This window comes from Xenopus laevis, chromosome 9_10L (genome assembly GCF_017654675.1).
Source record: "Xenopus laevis strain J_2021 chromosome 9_10L, Xenopus_laevis_v10.1, whole genome shotgun sequence".
NCBI classification, from domain to species: domain Eukaryota; kingdom Metazoa; phylum Chordata; class Amphibia; order Anura; family Pipidae; genus Xenopus; species Xenopus laevis.
The window spans coordinates 25901689-25921498 of NC_054387.1; the positions used below are offsets into that span (position 1 = coordinate 25901689).

A 19810-nucleotide genomic window follows, 5' to 3' on the forward strand; every position below is an offset into this window, starting at 1 on the left:
AGGATCTGAAAAACCCAGCTGTAGCTCTGCAAGGAAACCAGTCAGAGCCCATGTCAAAAAGCCCCACTGCCTCTACTTCTGCTGCTGCAGCCAATGTGACCCCTGCTAAAACATTTGCACAGGCGGTAGCTACTGGCAGCAACCCAAGCCAATTCACTGCTGGGGTAGAGAAGCTTACAAGGAAGCATGGGGTCAGATGCCTAATGTCAAGGCATAGAGGCTTATATAAAGGCTGCAGCTGAAGTGGTGGGCCCCTCTGCAGTAGTGGCAGCAAGTAAAATGTATGGGAAAGCTAAGCTAATCTTTGCCCATACGCTAACTGCAGTGCATGCTCTGGTGGAGAGGGGTATCACAGTGGGAGGGAGTTATGTCCCTGTAGAACCCCTAGAAGGATTGGGCACAAGGGTGGTTTAATCTAATGTGCCCCCCTTCCTGCAAGACCACTTATTGTACCTAGGTTCAACGAAAAAGGACCGCTCAAGGTTCACACTCCCTTTTTGCTGCTCCAGTCGGGTGCTCTGTCCGCAGCGTCCCCACTGCTGAAATCCAATTAAACACCTATGCCTATGATGCCTATGATTAAGGGAGTGATTCCCGAAACGCATAGGGCTTTGGATCCTTACAGGAGTATGGAATAAATCTATATTCCTTTGTACCAGAGTGCCGTCCTTCTTCTTGGTGTTTAATTGCACTTATTGTACCCCCACCTGCAAACCCTTGGGGAGTTAAAATCATATATGTCTAAAATTCCTCTGGGATGTAATGAGAGCAGAGTGACGGAACGTCCTTTCCTTCAAAAGGCAGGTGCAACTACTTTTACCTCACGGGCAAGACACTATTGACGCGTCTTTCGGGGTTACATTTGAAGGGGTGCTGTATAAATTTTTTTACAGCACAGAGGAAGTGAGGTGCTTTCTTTGCAAGAACCTGGGGCACACTCACCAGAGTTGCCCCAAAGGGCATATTAAGACCACAGCCCCTGTTCCTGCCCCCAGTGCCTCAAATAAAACATCTTATCCTGCTGGGACTATTTCAGCAGGGTCCTCAAAGGGGATATCTCCTTCACTAAAGAACCTTAAGGTGGCTGTTACACAACCCACCTCTACAACATCCAAGCCTCCACTTCCTTCACTGAAGATATCTAAGGCTGCAGCATGTCTTACAATTGCAGCAAAAGAGAAGGGGGAAATAATGTCAATGCATCCCCCAGGCCACAGTTTTTCCTACCACAAAAAATTGTACCCCTGTTATGGGCACCCCTGAGGGTGTGGGGGTACCCATGATTGCAACACCTGTTGGGGTTGGGGCAGATAGTGACCTTTCCTCTTCAGATGCCAAGAAAAAGAGGGAATTTAAATCAAACTGGCTGGTACCTGAGGAATGGGCATCAGTGGTGAATGATGGAGCACCCCCAACCAAGGGTAAAAAGGGCAGCAAAACATCTGCTCCTCATGTGGTGACATTGTCTGGCCCAACTGTTGGTCACGATCAACCGGTGTCAGACCATGCACTCTTGCCTCCAGACCAGGTGGGGAATAATGAGGTTAATGGTCTGCACGGCCTTGAACATGGCAGTGTGGGTGTCCCCACACAGTCAGTGGTGCAGTATCTGACTAAAAATCATTTGGAAGATCTTCCCTTGGAGTGTAAAGAGACACCTAATGAGACTCCTGCAGAGTGGGCAGTCAGTGTTCCTGAAGTGCTGAGATTTGGAAAGTACAACCAGCCTCAGTTTTTAGTGCCTCAGGGTATTTCACTCCAGGAGGGGAAGAATATTGTTCTAACCCCCATACAGGACCCTGCAGATGAAACTGCTGGGAAGGATGGTGAGGGGTGGAGTTGTGAATATGGATGAGGGTAGTCAGACAAACTCTACTGTTCATGCTAAGATGTCTCCTCCCTTGTCTTCCACTGACCCCAATGTTATTGCCATCCAGAAAGCACAGGAATCAGTGGAGAGGGCAGAGGCTAACCATCGTGTCTCCAAAGCTCCACCTGTTGCTGGGGAGCTAATTAGTTCTGTGGCTCCTGTGTCAAACACTTCCAAATGTGTTTCAGGTGAAGTTGAGGGAACACCTGAGCCATTGGAGGGTCTCCAGAAAAGTGTTTCTGATCCTTTTCCTGCAACATCTTGTGGAGAGATTCTCAAAGCTCTAGTGGAGAGGGGAAATGATCAATCCCTTAGCCAGGAAGAGCTCATGGATGAGGGGAACATTGAAGAGGAGGTTGACATAGGAGTGGCAAATCCTTTTTCCCCAATCATCCCTGCTGAGGAACTCAAAAAGTTTCTTGAGAGTACCCTTGGTGTTAAATTAGAGAAGAAGCTGCATATGGCTCTGGAGAAGTAGCATGATTTGCCTTTGGTTATCAATTCTGTGATACAATACATTAAGGTCATAAAAGAGGCCAAGAACTATGGAACAGCGGAATATCTCCGTATAATGAAGTTTCACAAAAAATGTTTATCTCATCAGACCTTGATTAAGGTTAAAGCACTTCCTAAGACTCAGTAATGGCCTTCAGTATAAGCACACTTAATATTAATGGCTGTCGGAATCCTTTCCGAATGTTTCAGGTACTCTCCTTTCTTCGTCAAGGAGGGTCCTCTGTGAGTTTCCTCCAAGAGATCCACACCACTCCAGAGCTTGAAACAAGCTGGAATCTGGAGTGAAAGGGAAGGGTCTTTTTTAATCACCTCACTGGGACATCATGTGGGGTGGTGACCCTTTTCTCAGATTCCTTCCAGCCAGAGGTCCTGAGTGCTACCTCTGGCCGTCTATTGCATCTTCGGATCCAGGAGTCAGGTAGAACATATAATCTAATGAATGTGTATGCTCCTACTACCGCACCAGAGAGGCCACGGTTCTTTAAAAGTTTGTCAGCCTATTTGGAGACAATTGACTCTGATGAAGCCTTGATTATAGGGGGTGATTTTAATTATACCCTTGATGCTCGAGATCGCAATGTACCCAAGAAAAGGGACTCGTCTGAGTCAGTTTTGCTCATTTCTCCTGGTTGACATCTGAAGAGAACAGAACCCAGAGACGGTTGCCTTCACCTATGTCAGGATGAGAGATGGTCATGTTTCTCAATCCCGGATTGATAGGATATATATATCAAGCCATCTCATGTCACAAGCCCAGTCAAGCACCATTAGATTGGCACCATTCTCAGACCACAATTGTGTATCCTCGAAAATGTCAATCGCACCATCTCTGCCAAAAGCACTTTAACAATAGTTTATTAGAAGATGAGGGTTTTGCAAAGTCAGTCCGGGATACATGGAGAGGCTGGAGGGCTTTTCAGGATGAATTTGCCACATTGAACCGGTGGTGGCATGTAGGCAAGGTTCACCTAAAGCTCTTGTGTCAAGAGTATACCAAAAGTGTGAGCAGGCAGCGCAATGCAGAGATTGAGGCACTGAATGGGGAGGTGCTTGATCTTGAATAAAGGCTATCAGGCTCTGAAGACCAAGCCCTTCAGTGTGAATACCTAGAAAGGAAAGAAGCGCTGCGTAACATGGAACAACGACAGGCTCGTGGTGCCTTTGTGCAAAGCCGGATGCAGTTACTTTGTGATATGGATCGTGGTTCGCGATTCTTCTATGCTCTGGAGAAGAAGGGGAACCGAAAACAAATCACGTGCCTTTTTGCGGAGGATGGAACCCCCCTTGAGGATCCGGGGGCTATCCGGGACAGAGCCCGGTCCTTCTATCAAAACCTTTTTTCTCCAGATGCCTGTGAGGAGCTATGGGATGGGGTTCCAGTGGTCAGTGAGTGGAGAAAAGAGAGGTTGGAAACACCAATCGCTCTAGATGAACTCTCTCAAGCGCTCAGTTTAATGCCCCACAATAAATCTCCTCGGCTTGATGGACTGACCGTAGAGTTTTTCCAGTTCTTCTGGGATACTCTGGGCCCTGATTTCCACAGGGTCCTAATTGAGGCCTTCAAGAAAGGTTAGTTGCCACTTCCGTGTTGTCCAGCAGTGTTGTCACTACTTTCTAAGAAGGGGGATCTCTGCCTTATTAAGAACTGGAGACCAGTCTCACTGCTCAGTACAGACTATAAGATCGTGGCAAAAGCTATCTCACTCAGGCTCAAATCTGTGCTGGCAGAGGTGATTCATCCTGACCTTATACAGTCCCCGGTCGGACAATTTTTGATAATGTCTTTAAACTGAGACTTGCTACATTTTGTGAGAAGGACTGGTCTATCTCTTGCTTTTCTCTCTCTGGATCAAGAGAAGGCAATTGACAATGTAGATCACCAATATCTTATAGGCAGAGTGTTTAGTTAAAATCAACTGGTCTCTGACTGCACCTCTGGTCTTTGGACGAGGAGTTCCGGAAGAATGCGGGGCAACTGTACTCACTGGCCAATGAGCCCTTCCTGTGTCTCCTAAGGAAAAGCCTCATGGGACTGGTGCTCAAAGAACCCAACATGAGGGTGGTTCTCTCAGCCTATGCTGATGATGTAATTCTTGTGGCCCAGGACCTAGTTGATCTTGAGCAGGCACAAGAGTGTCAAGAGGTCTACGCTGCTGCCTCATCTGCCTGGATCAACTGGTCCAAGAGCTCAGGCCTTCTGGAGGGTTCTCTGCAGTGTGAATCTGGAGACTCCTCACCTCCAGACATAATAATAGCACCCAAAACCCGTCAATCCACCCAAGCACCTCCTTCCCCCAACTTGAGCCAGTTGGAGAATTTTCCATTGACATGCTTTCATGATATAACAAGGAAGCTGCTGTACTCTCTAATGCTTCACACTGTACACTTCCTTGCCCTCATCTCCTGCTATGATACCATCTGGAGATGTGTGCTTAATAAGGGTGAAAGACCTCAGTGGCAACTCTTTATTCCAGTTTGGTGCCTAGACCCACTGGAGACTTGAGTTGGAAAGTGCTGCATGGTGCATTGAGCATGGGAGAGTATTTAGCTTGTTTTACAGACTCCCCAGCTGCAGTTGTATTTTAAACAGTTAATTATCTCTTTTGAGATGTGATTAACTTTGGTGAGCAATCACTCACCTGCAAATTGAATAATCTATCAGCTAATGAAAAATCAACACATGGACTGCATTATTTGTGGGGTAAAAACACAGAAATATATACCCCCAAAACCATATATTTTTGGAAAGTACACATTCTACCGAATGTACCCATGCCTTTCTGCTCCAAACGAGCAAAGCTTTCCCAAAATTGTCGGTTTTGGTGAAATATCTGAAAATTGCCTCAAAGCTTCAACTTTCCAGCATCATATCGCCCATGAATCATTATGTACCAAGAAAAAGCACCCTAAATATGATTGCCAGGGATCCACTGAACAGTTTGGTGCCCATGGTGCATAGGTTTACCAAAGTATCTGGCATTTAGAGGTCCCAAAATGAAGTTAGCGCATATTCAGCTACTGAAAAATCAACAAATTGACTGCATTCTTTGTTGGGTCAAAACACAGAAATATATGTTTACCCACCAAGCCATATATTTTTGGAAAGTACACATTCTACTGAATCTAAAATGGGTACCCTTGCCTTTCTGCTCCAAACTACTGAGTCGCTAGGCTTTCCCAAAATTGGTGGTTTTGGTGAAATACCTTAAAATTGACTCAAAGCTTCAACTTTCCAGCATCGTACCGTGCATGTATCATTACCAGCACAAAGCATCCTAAATATGAATGCAGGGGTCTACTAAACAATTTGATGCCCAATATGCATAGATTTACCAAACTATGTTGCATACAAAGACCCCCAAATCCAAATAGGGCGTATGAATTTTGACGTATGACACGCTGACTGCTACAATATAAGCACCCGGAATGTGTATTATGCAACATAAGACCCCCTCACAATATGGAGACCCTATAAAACCATATATTTTCCGAAAGAACACATTCTGACGAATCTAAAGCAGGTAATTATATCTTTCTACTGCAAACTAACCACAAAGTTATGCTAAACACAACATTTTTTTTTACATTTCTAAAAATAGTCACAAAGCTTGCATTTTACCCCATTATATACCCCACATTTTGTAACGTACCAGCAAAAGGCATCCTAAATATGAACGCCAGGGGTCTACTGAACTGTTTGATGCCTGATATGAAAATATTTACCAAACTAGGTGGCATACAGAGAACCCCAAATGAAAATAGTACATATGAATTTTCACGTATGACACTCTGACTTCTAAAATACCCGGTATGTGTATTATGCACCATATGACCCCCTAACAGTATGGAGACCTAGAAAACTAAACATTTTCCAAAAGTACACATTCTGACAAATTTAAAGCAGGTAATAACATTTTTCTACTGCAAACTGCCAAACTGCAAAGCTATGCTAAACATAACAGTTTTTATGAAATTTCTAAAAATAGTCAGAAAGCTTGCATTTTACCCCATTATATACCCCACATTTTGTAACGTACCAGCAAAAGGCATCCTAAGTATGAACGGCAGGGGTCTACTGAATAGGTTGATGCCTGATATGCATAGATAAAACAAACTGTGTCGCGCACAGAATGAATATATAACAGACAAAATTTCCATGGGCAAAATGAAGTAACAAAGAACTGAGCCAAATGGTATAAAATCAGTAAAATCCAAAAAACCACAAAATCAATGTTTTTATTTTTTAGCCTAATGTAATTAGCAGTCAGAATCAAAGTTTGATTATTTTAGCATGGCTAAATAGGTTTTACGGATAGAAATAAGCGAACAACACCTACACAAAATTGAAAATGAAATAAAATGGCTAAACATGCAATAAAATGTTTAAAAATGCACCAATATCACTGAAATTGCAATATAGTCAATTAGCAAATACGCTATTCGCAATGGCAATAAAACAGTTTTTACAGGCAAAAAACAGACAATGCAATAAAAGAAAAAAAAAACACAAAATAGTGTATGTGTGTGTGTACAATAGGCAAATTGTGTGTTGTATGTGTGTTGTATGCGTGTGCAAGCAAAAGTGTGCTTGTATGTGTGTGCAAGTGCTGTGAATATGTGTGACCCCCCCTGATCCCCCAAAATTGAATGTATGTGTGTATAAGTGTGAATGTAAGTGTATTAGTACAATAACTGTTTTTTTTTGTGTGTGGGGGGCACTAACCTGGGGTGGCAGGCTGTAGGTAGTCCAGGAGGGCTGGAGGCAGACTTGCAACAATTGGCGACCGTCTTCTTTTTTGGCTCTGGTGAGTAGTTGGAGCTTGAGGATCAGGAAGCGCAGGCAGCAGTAGGTTAGCTAGATTTTCCTTGCCTGCTGCTACCTTTGGGCCCCTGGGTGATCGTGCCCCAGTGGCCACTCGTTCCCCACTTCTGTTGTTGCCTAGGGGCTGGGGGACAAGTTGGAATGGAGCGAGCGGCTTTAAAAGCTGCTCCTCCGTTCAGAAAATGCAGGCAGCAGCAGAGCACGTACATTTCGCGTGCCTGCTGCTGCATTGGGACCCCATGGCGATCGCGACCCAGGGGCCCATCTTTCCCCGCCTAGGCTTGTTGCCTAGGGGCTGGGGATCCTGCTAGGTACACTAAGAACGGAGCGAGCGGCTTGTAAAGCCACTCCTCCGTTCTGAAAGTGCAGGCAGCAGCAGGGCATATATGCTGCACGTGCCTGCTGCTGCCTTGGGGCCCCATGGCGATCGCAACCCAGGGGCCACTTGTTCCCCGTCTAGGCTCGTTGCCTAGGGGCTGGGGAACAAGTCGGAATGGAGCGAGCGGCTTTACAAGCCGCTTCTCCGTTCCCAAACCTGCAAATGCTGCAGAACGTAGAATCTACGATCTGTGGCATTTCAAGTTACTTTGCCACAGAACGTAGATTATACAATATGTGGCACTTACAGGGTTAAGATGTGTCTCTTGTAAAAAGGCAATATCACACTTAGTACTTTTTAATCTTTTAAGTATACTACTTCTCTTGGAGTAATGATTTAAACCATTCACATTCCAAGAAACAAGGGATAATGTTCCAATTTTATGTGAGAATTTCAATATCAAAACTGAGTATATGTAGATTCAGAAAATACATCATAGTAATAATATTATCCACTGGCATAAACAGAACTATACTAATAATAAACCAGGTTGTGAACATTTGGAAACAGTAAATTATGAATTAACAATAGTAGATCAAATTTAACAAATAAAAAAGACACTTCCTTTTTTCCTTAAAGATGGAAGTCAAATAAACTCTCTCAATGAGAGGTGTTAAACAGAGCAAGTATTACCCGCTACAGGGTCATAAAGGATTAAATAAGATCAAATGACTAGCGATGGGCGAATTTGCACCGTTTCGCTTTGCCGAAAAATTTGCGAATTTCCCTCAAAATTTGCGAAACGGCACCAGCGTCTCATTTTTGGCAACAATTTTTTTTGACCCAAGCAAATTTTCGCAGCCGTTTTACGAATTTATTCGTAGCCGTTTTGCAAATTTATTCGCAGCCTTTTTGAACTTGATGGACGTGTGGCTTTTTTCAACCTAATTTACTATTGTTACTTTGTTTCTCTCATCAGGAGACAATATAATATGTGACTAATCACACAGAAAAAAAATATTTCTTTAGTTTGATTTATATGTAAACTAGGCAGATTATTTAACCAGTATGTGCTATATCCAAAGACATTTTGTATGAGCTTACTGTTGTTAACGTGGGGCCCGGGTGCACACGCCCCAGACCTTCAGCAAGGGGGGTCAAACACCAGAAAACTTTCTTAATTTCTTAATTATGGAAATAAAATGTAAATAATATGTTTTTGAAAATGTATGTCATGTTCAGATGTTTTTTTTTGCCTTCCTCTGGATCAACTGGCAGTTAGGAAGGTTAAAAAAAGTTAAAAGGTTGAACTTGATGGACAATATAATATGTGACTAATCACACAGAAAAAAAAATATTTCTTTAGTTTGATTTATATGTAAACTAGCCAGATTATTTAACCAGTATGTGCTATATCCGAAGACATTTTGTATGAGCTTACTGTTGTAAACGTGGGGCCCGGGTGCACACGGCCCAGACCTTCAGCAAGGGGAGTCAAACACCAGAAAACTTTCTTAATTTCTTAATTATGGAAATAAAATGTAAGCTTTTTTAACTCTTTTACAACCTGACTCTGGCTTCACTATTTCGTGGGTCCAGGCTTGTGCCAGCCTCTTTAGAAGTTTTCTGATGATTTATATCTAGCCTAAAAGAAATGAGTCAAATATATTGTATCAAAAGGAGACACCGCTCAGCATTCCTTTTTTTGTTAGAAGTGATTCTAAAAGGGTTAATCTAGAACGTTGACTCTGATTGAGCAGTGTTGGCGTTAAGTTTGATTTTGTGATGCTAAGGTAACTGTAAATAAAGACAAGATCTGCTAGTTAGAGCCAGAATAGAAGTCACATAACCTGTATGAAGAGCTGGCTGTATGGGATGGGCTATGGATAATATCTTCCAAACAAAAGTAATTGTATCCTATTTTGAATGGGTTTTGGCTTCTGCATAATGATTTTAAATGGCAACTTACTCCATTGTTATACCTCTGTAAACATTTCTCTATATATAAAATACTGTCTTTGTGTTTATAGAGATCAGCAACAGGGAAATAGTTTGAATTTAAATTATCTGGATTACATCTTTCTCGATTTACCAAATCTGAATTTTGAGCACCAGGTTTCTAACAGCCACTACCGACAAAGCCCATTTATGATTTGAAGCCAACTGTAAATGCATCAATTTGTCTGTCACTGACATACGCCAAAAAAACACAATGCCTTCAAAATGCCTGCTCTGCCTGCCACCACTCCTAATATAACTGAATATAAGTAGCTAGACCATGGTGCCAAATAAATCCAATGGGGCACTTGTCATTCAGCAGAATAAGGAGCAGATACAGGTGCCCAGGGGAATTTTGTCCATTGCCAAAGAGCAGCTGTGGTAAAAACTATCCATAGGTTGAATCACTTCAGTGAAATTATAGCATAGGGATTTGTTTTTTTTAAATCCAAATTAAATATAACTTACCGTGTGCAGTTCTCTGGATATTTGTACTTTCCTGATTTATGCAAGACTGTTCCAAATGGCCCTGGCATTTCAGGTACACAGAGGCCCAATTAGCCCACACAGAGGCCCAAACAGCCCCCACCAGCCCACTAAATAGTCCGCGCCGTATTTCAATGAGAGGCGCCCCTAGGCCGCGCGGTCCAACCAGGCGGCCGCGCGGCCTAGCGCCCACCTCACCTCCCCTTCCCAGCGCGCTGGCGAAAAAACGCCGGCGCAGCTGCTGTAATTGAATGGGGACGCACACGACCCCATAATGTGGCTGCGCGGCATGCCGCCCTTATTTTTTTGCCGTCCTAGGCCCGGACCTATGCGGCCTTGCCGCAAATCCGGGCCTGTGAATAGTGACTTTCTATGGCACCTTATAGCAGCCCCTCTGGCTGAACCCACAGATTGCCAGTCCGGGCCTGCTCATGGGATTTAATGGGAACTTTTTTTTTAAGGCAGATGTGGCTGTGTCTTGGTTAAGTAAATAAGGCTGGAGTGGATAGGGAGTGTAGCATAAAATGCCCTAATTTTCTTATGTTGGGTGGTATAATCTCATGTTGCATATAACCCCCATTAGCCATAAATTATTGGTGGTAGGGTAGTTATCTATGGCAAAGACGTTCTCAATTCAAAATTGAGAAAGCCTGTCGGATGACTGATAAAACACAGCAAGTCCAGTTGATTTGAATTATTTCTACAGATGTTTCAAACTGATACTTAATATGCTACGAAAACACACTTATTCTGTTTATTGTTTTATTACTGAAAAATCTCTTTATAAAGCTCCTGTGTTGAATAATCATTTACAAGTCTATTGAAGTGGCCATTATCCAGCTTTTAAAGACCCCAGGGGTTCTTGTAATTAGTCACAGTGAAACTGCTTTTTATTAAATCACTTCCTGCCCTTTCTTATTCTAATTAAAGAAAGAACCTTGCTTCGAATATGCAGCAGTAACAGCTGCACCCCTCCATGTGCCCACAAAGCACTGACTAGTCTTTTTATCCTGGGGCAATTTGTGCAGATGGGAGAAGGAAGAGTTTCTGGGGCATTTTCAGCTCATGTTTACTAAATAATGCTCATTAATGATAATGGGCCTTTACATTTGTCTAGAAAAACCACATATGGAAGCAGTCAAACATCTTGTCCTGTACATATACTGTGATAAAATACATCACAATGCACTTTATACTCATCCAGCTTCCAGTGATAGCTTATTTTTTACCTCCTACTAATCAGACACTATAGCACACTGTTCTGCATTGTACAACCAAGTGCTGCTATACTCATCAAGCACTTTGTGCTTTGCTGGCATCGAAGGTGATCAGGTCCTCACCAATACACAGTTATCAAGCCCTAATACACAGAGCTAGCAGGAAACCTACAACTCACCCACCTTTATTACACAGATCTAAGAACATCATATCCCTAACTTAATTGAACAGAACATCAGGGATATATGGTTCTCATCTCCTAAGGCCCATTACACTCACCATTATTTGAGGTTTGCCGACCTGCTGCATTCTTTCAAAACAACCAACAAATAGCCTTATGGCAGTATATAGGAATCAAGAGAAACACCGCTATGGCCAATGTTCACATGAGTCTCAGTTGTAAATTCACAATTCAGGTGAAACCCGCCCTCACAGGCATTTCTAAGCAAATATGTTTGCGAAACTCTGGCAATTTTGGATGTTTCGATGCTGTGTTTTAAGTGTGGAGAAACCTGGCAGTCAAAAAGTAGGAAGCAGCAAAGCCTAATGCACAATTATCAAATCCCTACAGTACAAGTACTGTAAATTAGAGACACTCCCTTGCACTGCACACCTTTATTGAACACACACCTCAAAACAAATAACATTTAGCTTCTGCTTTCTTGAAATAGATTTTTTGTCACAAGCCCCAGAAAGATCATAATAAAGATAATATAAAGAGAAAACATCTTATTTATATATAGAATGTCAGAATTCAGATATACTTCTACTAATTGATTTCTATTAAACTCTAATAGCCATCAGGAATACAATGTAAAAACTTCCCTTCCCAAGCAGTTTTTATAAAGTATCATATAATTCCATAACTGGTCTGCAATGGTTAATGTATCTTTGTTCATCTTTCTTACAGAATCTGAAACAAATGGAGTGAGAAAACTCTTTTATAAAATATGACACAACTGCTTATCTGGGAGAGAAGGTAAGGAATTTCACATCTACTATGACTATAACTTTTTTCAAGCTGTAAACCATTTATCTGCAAAAACGATTGTAATGATTTGAAGGTGCCCTTTATTAGATACAAATAACTCTGGCCAACAAAAAAACTGTCATTTCCTAAGAAAAAAACAATACCATGGATTTAAACATTCTCTCCTGTGTAATATATAGACAGAGATCACACAGTCATCTAGTGGCATAACTAGAAGTTACTAGCAACACAGCAAAAGTATTTTCTGGAAGCCCGTATCCCATAAAGCCCATTTTAATCAAATCATTCCAATTTTTAAAAAGACAGTTCCCTTTTTCTCTGTAATAATAAAACAGTACTTTGTACTTAAAAAAAAAAAAAGACACGCAGTGCCTTGCAAAAGTATTCACCCCCCTTGGCATTTTTCATGTTTTGTTGCCTCAATTTACACCATTTCATTTACAGATCATGCTTAGAACTTTGAAGTTGTATTTTTTTTATTGTAAATAACAAATAGGACAAAATAACAGAAATCTTCAGCGTGCATAACTGTTCAACCCCCCCCCCCCTAAAGTTAGTACTTTGTAGAGCCACCTTTTGCAACAATTACAGCTGCAAGTCGCTTTGGATAAGTCTCTATGAGCTTGCCATATCTTGCCACTGGGATTTTTACCCACTCCTCAAGGAAAAACTGCTCCAGCTCCTTCATGTTGGATGGTTTTTGCTTGTGAACAGCAATCTTCAGGTCTGACCACAGATTCTCAATTGGATTGAGGTCTGGACTTTGACTAGGCCATTCCAACACATTTAAAAGTTTCCCCTTAAACCACTCGTCTCATCTGACCAGAGCACCTTCCTCCATACATTTGGGGAGTCGCCAACATGCCTTTTGGCAAACTCAAAACGTGCCTTCTTATTTTTAACTTTAAGTAATAGCTTTTTTCTGGCCACTCTTCCATAAAGCCCAGCTCTATGGAGTGTACAGCTTATTGTCGTCCTATGGACAGTTACTCCAGTCTCTGCTGTGGAACTCTGCAACTCCTTCAGGGTTGCCTTTGGGCTCTATGTTGCCTCTCTGATGAATGCCCTCCTTGCCCAGTCTGTGAGTTTTGGTGGGCGGCCCTCTCTTGGCAGGTTTGTTGTGGTAACATTGTTGTGGAACCATTCAGAAAAGGTGTGTTTATACTGACAGATCATGTGACACTTCCGTTTTGTATTCTTTTTTATATATATTTAGACTATTTTGTGCAGATCCATCACATAAAATAAGATTAAGAAACATTTAAATTACAGGTTTGAATGTAACAAAATAGGTAAAGAGCCAAGGGGGTGAATACTTTTGCAAGGCACTGTAATTGGTCCTCATTGGATGTACAACAATCCTATTAACTAATTAATGTTTAAATTATATTTAGTAATAATGCAAAGATCCCTTGCCTAGAAAACCTCCCAAGCATTCTGGATAACCTGTACTCCTATTTAGCACTGTTAATTTCCATTTTACCTTACCAGGACAAGCGTTATGACAGCCCCTACCAATTATAATAAAGTTAAATATGCACAAAAAATACTTTTTGCCCAGGATAACAATATCTGTATGCAAAATAACCCTAATCATATATTGCGAATTCCCCATAACCTTTTTCAGTTATATTAAGCTTGGCTTATTGCCAACACTGAGAGGCCATCTGCCCCATGGCTATATACCCAGGTGGCACGGAAAGTCAAAGGGCTGCAGATCCGTGTCAAGCCTATGTCCACGGATGCACCTTACGGCAGTGGCACCAAAAGATATAATGCAAAGCAGCACAGGGAGACTTTTACCTGACACGTGAGCTCTCCAAAAAGTTTTCCCGAAGAAGCGTGGGTTAATCCAAGCGCCGGGGAGTATAAGTGGACGCTTGTCTGCGCTAACTGGCTAAGCCACCAGCACAGGGTCCGCAGATAAATGACTTCTGTTTCACGTTAGCAGAAAGCGTTAGTGGCTCATTCCCCACCCCTCTCCTCCTTCTTCGGAGGTTAGTCAAGCCCGAGTTTCCTGACATCACAATGACGTCATTCGGGCTCCCCTCAGGAGGTACAGGTACAGTCACTCCTTATAGTCCCGCCTTAACTCATTCAGTGCTTGGCAAGGATAAGATAACAGGTATCTGTGCTTAAAGTGACGTTATTACATATGAATCATATACAGTAACAGGGCTGGGCAGGGTTGCCAGGTTTACATTTAAAAAGCTGCCAAAGACTAAAAAAATAGCTAAAAAGTAGTCTTAAAATAGCCCAATTTGTACACAAACAAATTGGGCTGTACACTGGGGAAAGTGAGCTGCTCCTCGCATGAAATGGAGCTGCTGGTGTTGGTGGGAGCTCCAGGAAGGTAGGGTATAGGAAAGAAGGAGCTTTAGGAAGTGAGGGAAATGAGACAGAGACAACCCTACCTGCAGCAGACGTGCTGAGGAGTAAAGGAGGAGGAGGCAGCATCACTCCCAGGCAGCAGTCGGCTGCTCAGCTCAGCTCTTCTACTCTCAGCCCCTTCTTTAGCCTGGCAAACCAGGAAAGGCAAGAGCCCACCTACTCCTCCACCTCCCCTCCCTCTCACCAGCTGCTGCTGCTTAGAATCCCGTAGCCTGTTTGCTTGAAGCCAAGTAGAAGCTGGAGTCCAAAGGGGAGGGCTGCAGAACAGTCACACATAATCGGCAATTTAGATTCTAGCCCATGGGAAGGCTTTTCGGGAGATTAGTCGCCCCAAAAAGAAGAGGCGACTTGTCACCAGGCGACTAAATCTTCCTGAATCTTAATGTGCCCTTATCCTTTCCTTGCCAGCCGTTATGTCCTAAATGCGAACCTCTACTGCCAAGCAGTTTTTAGACGTTTTGTACTCTTTCAATTTAGGGGCCTTTCCTGGGGCGGTCTTTTAGTTTACCCAGGAAAACAATATATTGTTTTTTTTTCAGGACAACCTGAGCTTTGAAAATATGCAAGAATTTTGGTGTAACTCTACTTCTGTAAAAAAAACATAGTTTTTTAAGTGTATAATAAAATGAAAAAAGAACAATCACGTATATCAGAAACATCATTTATTTTATGTACGAGAACACAGCTGATTTGGAAAGGTCTATGACTCCTGAACGTGGCAATACCAAATATATATAGTTTTACGAATATGTAAGCCTGGGGTCCTCTGAACAGTTTGATGCCCAATATGTATAGGTTTACCTAAGCATGTGGCATATAGGGACCCCAAAATGAAGACCCCCATATGGTCTGTCATTTCCGTTACCACAAAATCAACAGATTTACATATTTTGGGGGGGGCAAAGGTATGGACTCTGCCTGCCCTATGCCCCCTGTGTGTTGTGTTTTTCACATATGAGTACTAAGTGATACACATGCAGTGAACACCAACGTTTAGGTGTTTTTGGTGTGCTCTCACCATTAATGTGGACATGGTCTTTAAAGTTCTAACGGTAACATGGGTGATATTTAAAGTGGGTGTGTTTTAAAAAGGGTTGTGGTAATTTTCTGCCCTCTTCTGGCCCTCGGTACCACAGAGGTTGGACAGCAGTGTCCTAGGCCATGAACCCACTTTAAAACAAATGTGGCATGGGCTTCAATTGTTAAAAGTGTAGGTAAGATATTTTTAATAGTTACAACTCGTAAACATAAGGAGACATATAGAATAAATATAACAAACCCAAATTTGATATATATAATATATACTATATGTTAACAGTGTTACTTTTGACTCTAAATTAATATTGTTTTCAAAATTAACCCCTTTATTTGAGCGCCTCATAGATGTTCTTTGCCCCCTGTTCCTTCAAATGAAGGGTGGTGTGTCCTAATGGTCCCTGCCAGAAACACAGTAAGAGAGGGACAGCTAAGCACAGCCCTGCAGTCACACAAGCAAGACATGCTTCAGTTCCCTATCAGATCAGCCTTGCTGCTGATTGATTCCAGTCCTACATTGCAGTTTGCTGAGTGCTGCCAGTTCTCCCTGGGAATGGAGGCAGCAGGATGTGGAACAGATGGGTTGGGACTAGTAGGGTTTTTGCATAAATTTTCAATAAAGTAACCAGAAACACAACTTCTATATCTAAAAGAGTATAATCTACTGTTACAGTTTTGTTTGTTTTTACATAATATGTCTCCTTTAAATATAAAAAATGCCAGCATTTTGACATGTGCTTATAACTTTTTTAGAATACAGGATATGATGTCACTGACATAATAATGTTAAGGATGTAGCTTCATTTTATTAATTTGCCAGTCAGAACCTGGCGAAATAGATTTTGGTGAAAAGGGTAGCGAATTAAAATTTTCACACTCTGATAAATTATCAGACTCAGGATCGTTCACCTGAGCGAAAATAACCCCTGGAACGCAACGAAAGTTCTTAAGGTAATTCACTAGCAAAGTGTGTTGCTCGTTTTTTTAGTAAATAGGCGATGTTGCTGGGAATTGTTTTTTTAGAGAAAATTGCTCAGAAAAATACAATTCTCTCTTTATTCAATGTGCCCCATAGTTTTTATTCCAAGCTACAGGCTGACACTCTCCGAACCAGCCATTATATTTATTTATCCAAGTTTCAGTACTTTATTGGGATCTATAGCTATTATAAACCAAAATAAACATCTAGCTGCCCCTATTGGTGTGAGGCCCCATTATGTATAAATTAGTCAGGGACTCTTCCACGATGGCTGAACTATTCCTCTCAGAATCCCCTGAATCCCCCAAAATGTCTCATAGGAATTACTAGTAAGGGTAATGTCATAAAAAGTCTTAGTTTTGCCTACATATGGTAACCCATAGCAACCAATTTGTTTTAAAACAGTTTACCAATTAATACTACCTGCTGATTAGTTGTTCTGCGTTACTTTACGTAAGTAGCAAACTTTGGACCATTTATTACAACACCCCCATCAAGTTTAACCTATTACTAACACCAAAATGTATTTATGTATGTATGTATAAAGTGCTTCTAGTATTGAACAGCCGTTCAATTTTCAGATGATACCATCTTGCTTTTCTAAGGACACTATCCATTCCCTCTGACACCATGCTACCTTCCTATACATGCGATCCTTTTATCCTATACAAAACGCCTGCATATACAACAGCAATTCAATTCTATCCAACAAGTAAAGCCTGCCTTACTACATACAGTTAGCTCAAATCTGTTCTTGTTTTGTATTTTGCTGTTGTGCTGCAAATGCCTCCCCTAATCTCTGCTGGAATGCCCCAGGGGAATTCAGCAAACATGCCACTTGAGCATACAAATACAGGGTACACAATTTCAAGGTAATGTTACTCTAGGCAGAATACATGTATTTTACAGTTTATAACTGGGAATTATTCTCATTACTTTTTAACGTTTTCATGTTGCTGCTGGCATTTCTGAACATACATTAGCTTCACAACTTTATCTCCTTACACTGGTGCTTCATCTCAAGGTATGGTAACAGTTAATAAATAAACTGGTTTACTTCTTCAAGCTGACCTACGAGATAAGAGGCGCCTCTGACAAATTTAATAAGGTGTAGGGGCCCTGTCAGTGGTGTAGTAAGAGCATGCTGGGCACCCCTCGCCCAAAAAAATCTTCTGGGAGGTCCAGCGCACATAGCTACCCTTGCCACATTCCCCCTTTCCCACTCTTATGTGGGCACAAGTGCAACAATTTAAAGAGGTTCAGTGGGGAGGGCAGGTTTTAATACCATAGAGAAAGCCGACCCTGAAGTCTGGGCCCCCTGTTCCCTGACCCCTCACCCGCAATCACAGAGTCTCTACACAGCTCCCTCTATAGTTACACAGTGGGCCATGGTGTGACATGGGCCAAATAAAATGTCCTTCCATATAATAATGTTCTGTACTTGGTTGCCTCAGAAATTGTTTGTAGTGTTGTGTGCATTTTATGTTTTTCAAAAACCAAGAAAATATTACCTTAAAAAATGTTTCATGTTGCCATCAATTATTCTTCATTATTTATATCTATGTTTGGGATTAGTCACTCAAGAAGAAGCTGCCATACTGTCTGCCTAGGGAAGTATTTTTAAAATCTTATGTAAAGATTCAAGTGAAACAGCACCCTTCAGTCAAGGAAATTGGTGCATTTGTTTTCTATAGTTGTTCCTTTATGTTGTCCTCTTTTCTTTTATGGCATTTTGTCACTTTCCCCTGCTATTGTCTCCTTGACATGCTATCCCTCTGCCAACACACACAGTACAGTATCTTTCATGCTTTGTTGAATGTTAACCTATTGTGTTCATATTTTATAGCAAACAGATGTCTGTATTTGCTGGTCTAGGGGAAAAACGCCACACTGTTTTTGCATAATTAAAGAAAATATCACTTTAACAACTTTCAAAAGTATATTAAATTAAAAAATGTAAGTGATTTTAAAGTTATTTGTAATAATTGAGAGCAGTATGGCTGGTTATTTTCACTGCTTCTGACTTCAGAAACTGTCGCAGAAGCAATTAAAAAGCTCATTTGCTTGATATAGTTCATTAATACACTGTAATCCGAAATAGCTAATATGTAATACCTCATTTCTTATTTCTGTTTCTGGGCTCAATCCTCTCTGTTTAACCCTACATTTGATTTCCATTAAGTTCTTCCAGAGTTATAGGCAGCACATATAGAGCAATTCCTGGGGTGGTGTACCAGTTTTAATGTCTTTTTTTTTTTAACATAGGGAATCTCTATTATGAATAAATGCAATGGCAATTAGTATGCCCTCTAGTGGCATATGAGTTAAGGTTGGGGTAGAGGGAATATTTTGCCTCCGCCTCCTTTGACCTGGAAAAAAGAGGCTAAGGCAGAAGGCTAAGTGATCAAGTAGAGTCTAAGGCAGGGGTGTCCAAACTTTTTGCAATGAGGGCCGACCATTCAGCCTGACATCCTGACACCTGCTAGTCCCTGGTCCCTGGTCTCGGCTCTTACTTCTGCCTTTAACAGCCGCCTTTCACCTCGGGAGGAGCCCTCAGCTAATTGGATGCCTCTCTTACTAAGAGAGGAGCAAAGCTAAAGGTTCTGGACGAGCAAAGGGGCACGATCGTTTCACCAAGGAAGACAACACAGCTTGGAAGGCAGGCCAGACTATGCAGCATGGACGGACAGGCTGGGCCAGCACAAGCAGAGTTAAGAATTGTGAGACAGACCGGAATCAGGATTGGAGAGCATAGAATAATCAGAGAGGCACAGATCAGCTTGGAGAGGTCAGAATAAACAGGCAGGCAAGGGTCGGGATACAGATGATCAATAGGATTCACTTAGAAATAGCACCAGGAACAAACTAAATTGAACCTAACAACGGGCAATGTATTCAGTACTGAAATCCCTTTAAATACTTATGAATTTCGCGCCAATGTTCGATGACGTCATCACACCGGTGCATAAACCCGAAAGCTTGCGGCCACACGTGCCATAGGGGAACCGGCACAGGAGGAAGCAGGACCCATGCGATGGGCACCCCCGCTGGAGATGCGGCAGGGGCCCCCACCGGACGCTAGCCCACCATGCCTCATTGGGCCTAGTGTCGCCCACTATGTAAATCCAGCCCTGGCCATGCACAGGTCAATCTCGAATCAATTGGCCGATAGGTAAGACATAATA

The 19810-nt window shown here is 42.0% G+C and overlaps 1 protein-coding gene across 3 annotated transcripts in view; it reads right to left on the bottom strand.

The window, feature by feature from the left end:
- The window catches only part of gprc5cl1.L (G protein-coupled receptor class C group 5 member C like gene 1 L homeolog), a 35220-nt gene extending 20437 nt beyond the window's left edge, over nt 1-14783 (bottom strand). The window contains exon 1 of one of the 3 annotated variants that reach the window (XM_041577427.1): nt 14635-14783. The gene's annotated coding sequence lies outside the window, so the exon portion shown is untranslated. Of the gene's footprint in view, nt 1-14023; nt 14288-14634 lie in introns of those variants that run through there. The other 2 variants (XM_041577428.1, XM_018235061.2) reach the window with 2 other exon arrangements.
- Nucleotides 14784-19810: the final 5027 nt, after the last annotated feature.